General features: G+C 47.3%; 1 protein-coding gene across 1 annotated transcript in view; it reads left to right on the forward strand.

Annotated features, from left to right (window-relative positions):
• LRRC47 (leucine rich repeat containing 47) overlaps nt 1-3,914 on the forward strand; it is an 18,693-nt gene that overhangs the window by 779 nt on the left and 14,000 nt on the right. The gene's annotated exons all lie outside the window — the stretch shown is intronic.

The raw sequence follows: 3,914 nt of genomic DNA on the forward strand, positions 1-3,914 counted from the left end.
TGTAACTTTCAGAGGAGCCTCTGAGCCTCTGCCCAGCCCCTCACACTGACCCACTGGGATCTGTGGAAACTGGAACTGTATGTTCTTTTCTCCAACACATTATACCGTACTTTAATAAAAGCCAAGCAAAATGATGAAACCAAACCTCTCCTCACCAGCCCCCAACCAACCCAACCCCTGCAGCCTGTGGAAGTGGCTTGCCTGGCTCCAGAGCCAGGTAGCTGTAGGGAAAAGCCAGAGTTTGTCCAAAACGTGCTTGGAAAGGCCATCTTCGTGTCCAGGCCTGTGGTCCCCAGGTGCCCAGCCCACTAGAGACCCAAAGAAGGTAGCCCTGCCCTTCCTGCCCGGCCGTGTGCCCAGGGGTACGCCTTCCTCCTGAGTGTGTGACAGGTAGGCCTCCAGGATGCCCACTAGAAACTCACGGAACTGATGAAATTTGTACTGCACAGTTAACGTAAGAAATTTTAATTCCAAACCATGAAAACTAACAAAATATATAATAATATTTAAAAGAAAAACTAATAGCTATTTGAGCAAGGTACTCCCTGGGTAAGTTAGTGACAGTGAACCTGTACTAGTCGGTCTGTGGTGAACTGATACTTTCTCATGTGGTTGACTCAAAATCCTGAGCCAGAATAAGACTGACAAAGAGAATTACCTTCAAAAATATACGCTATTAAAAAATTTTAAAGTATGGAGGGAGAAATAATGTAAAACTTTACTCGATAGAGCAGAGTATGGATGCCAAGGTAATTATAAAATGATTCTTCCTGATTCAAAAAGGTGTGTTGCCACAACCTTCTAACCCATTGCTGAAGTATACATAAAATACTCCTTTAAATAGAACAAGAAAAGTTAACCAAGAAATTATCCTTTTCTCGCCAATCAAAACTTCTAAGAAACATACATATAATGTTTTCTGTATATTGTAATGTAAAGATGTTTATAAAAATACTTAATTTTTAGTGATTGACAAAATTAATTGCATTTAAAACAGGTCGATCTTGCTGATTACAGAAGAATCATGTGTTTATGTTCAAATGATTCCTGGCAGTGATCAGTGGCCATTTAAAAGGTTTACAGAGTTATATGCTATTAAGGAACCAAGAATAAAGGATAAAAAAGTAAAAAGGAACTGTAAGCTGCCTTGGCCATTCATAAATATCTAAACTTGGCACAGTAATTAATAACTGAAATTTCATTCATGAATATGTTGTGGCTATTTAACAATATTTATTATTTTCATATTTCAGAGTATTCTAATTTAAAAGAATTATCTATAAATTTGGCGTTAGAATACAAATGTAAATACTTTTAATGAAAATTTGCAACTTTTTAATGTTTTGACATAGTTTTCTATTTGTCTTTATTTCAGGTACCAAAATTATAAAACATCTAAGTAATATATTTTTGTTGTTGTTTCAGGGCTCAGGGTTGAATTCACCCTGAGCATGTGAATATAATAAAAAGATTACTAAATGTTCTGTCCCTTTGAAGACTATACTTGAAAAGCTTGTGGTTAAGTTACATCTTCTGTAAACATGCAGGCGTGATGCAGCCCTGAGATGCCACTGAGTCGCTGAGGTTTGCTGGGCAAGGGGCAGGGGGCACTAAGTTGCCAGGAGGGAGTCTAGTTCCTAAAATAAGTTATTTGTGGGTTTAGTGGTAAAGAAGCTAAAAGAGTTTAAGCAGCACAGAAGTTAGAAATAGTGACCAATTTTATCCTGTGGGATAAAGAGAACATTTTATATATACCCCAGTTGTGCTCCCATCAGAGGTTCATACCTCTTAATCTCTTCCTGTGTTTTTTTATTCCTTTTTAAAGAGGGGATTTTTACCAGCCAACAAGGTTATTTTGCTTTTCAAGTAAGTAAAACAGTATTTTCTCTGCTGTAGACTGGTTTTAAGCTTTTACTAGTTTTGATTTTATGATTGTTTCCATTTTGAAGTTAGTTTTTTCCATATACACACACACACACACACACACACACACACACACACACACGCACACGCTTCCCCTTATATGTGGAAGGGGAAGCCTTCCACAAGCGGCTCAGCAAGTAAAGAATCCACCTGCACTGCAGGAGACTTGGGTTCAATTTCTGGGTCAGGAATATCCCCTGGAGGAGGGCATGGCAACCCACTCCAGTATTCTTGCCTGGAGAATCCCTATGGACAGAGGAGCCTGGCGGGCTACAGTCCATAGGGTCACAAAGAGTTGGACATGGTTGCACATATACATAAACTTGAAATTTAGGGGCATTACAGTTTAAACAGCAAAAATCGGTGCTCTTACCTGCATAGGCAGAGTGTGTGAGCGAGCCTGTGCACAGGAAGGAGGGGGAAGCTGGTGTGAACTCTGGGAGAGTATGGTTCCACCTGCTCTCAGTTAGATGTTCATCTGTGCCATTGCTCATCTGCTCTTAAAAACTAGATCAGGGGTTTCCCTTGGTGGCTCAGTGGTAAAGAATCCGCCCACCAATATGGGAGACACAGGTTTGATCCCTGATCAAGGAAAAGCCCACATACTGCAGAGCAACTAAGCCCGTGCGCCACAACTATTGAGCCTGTGCTCCAGAGCCCAGGAGCCGCAACTATTGAGACCTTATGCAGCAACAGTCGGCGCCCTCGCGCCCTAAAGCCCATTCTTCCCGGCAAGAGAAGCCACTGCAATGAGAAGCCTACACACTGCAACTACAGAAGAGCTTGCACACCAACGATGCAGCACAGCCGAAAACAAATAAATTTTAAAAAAACTAGGTCAGCACTAAAAACAAAAGCCTGCGAAACAACGTGCACCCCGAGTCCTGGGAGTCCTGGGAGCCCTGGGGCCTGCACCCAGCCCTCCACCACTGGGGGCAGGGAAGCCCTGGGTGGGGTTGCGTCTCCTGGATCTGGGGTCAGGGCTTAAGGCAGCAACCCCCTGAGCTGCTGCATTGAGAGGTCCTGTGCCCCCACGTGGGTGTTCTGGAATGCTCTGAAGACCTGTGGGGCAGCTGTTCTCACCTCCACTGTAGCCAGGGAGACTGGCTCAGTGCCTAAACCCTGCACCTCTGTGCACCCTGGAACGGGGGTGTGGGCACAGGTTCCAGGTAGTGGAGTCCAGATTTGCTTGTCTGCCTTGGTCCCCACCTGGAATGGAGCTGAGAGGAAGGTGCTAACAAGGCCCCTACCTACCCCCTTGCACATAGCAGATCCGCCCAGGCAGCCTCCACTCCTTCAGCTCAGGTGGGGAAGGTGCTGAGCCCACGGCAGGGATGGGGGAGACGGAAGGCGTGGGGCCATCCACCTGCCCGAATGGCCTTGAAATCGCTCCAAGCTTTCTTCTGGCCCAAGGTACCTGGGGATGCTTCCCAGTGGGGCAGGAGCAAGCCCCCCACCCCCACCCCCAGCTTCAGGATGGACACCACAGCCCCCACCCCACCCCCACCCAAGTGTGAATGCTCATGTGCAGGGGCAGTGTGCAGGCCCCTCCCCATCAAGAGGTATCCCGCAGGTGCAAGTGGAGAGCGGAGTCAGATTCTGAAAGGGGTGGTCTTGTGAGCAGGCAGCCTGGGTCTGGCTCATCCCCATGGCCCCCTTTCGCAGCCCTTATCCTGAAGGTTGAGGGCTCCCCAGGAGTGGCCCACAGCCACCTCCGCACCAGTCATCTGGCCGTGCCTTCACTATTAGTGCCTCTTGGTGTCCGGAGACCAGTCCTGGAAATGCAGGGGAGCGGCATCCCGTCTGACACTGTGGGGTGACTGTTGGCACCACTGTGAGGGTTCTGAATCGAGATCTTCCTTCCCCCGGAGGGTAAGGAGACAACGCTTGGGAGTGCTGTTCACCAAATTCGGGGATCCTAAGGCTGGGCCAGAGGCAGGAGGGCAAGTGAGGCCGGCACCCAGGGCCCCCAGCCCCAGCCCCACCCCGGG

This window comes from Bison bison, unplaced genomic scaffold (assembly GCF_000754665.1).
Source record: "Bison bison bison isolate TAMUID 2011002044 unplaced genomic scaffold, Bison_UMD1.0 scf7180017864289, whole genome shotgun sequence".
Lineage (NCBI taxonomy): Eukaryota > Metazoa > Chordata > Mammalia > Artiodactyla > Bovidae > Bison > Bison bison.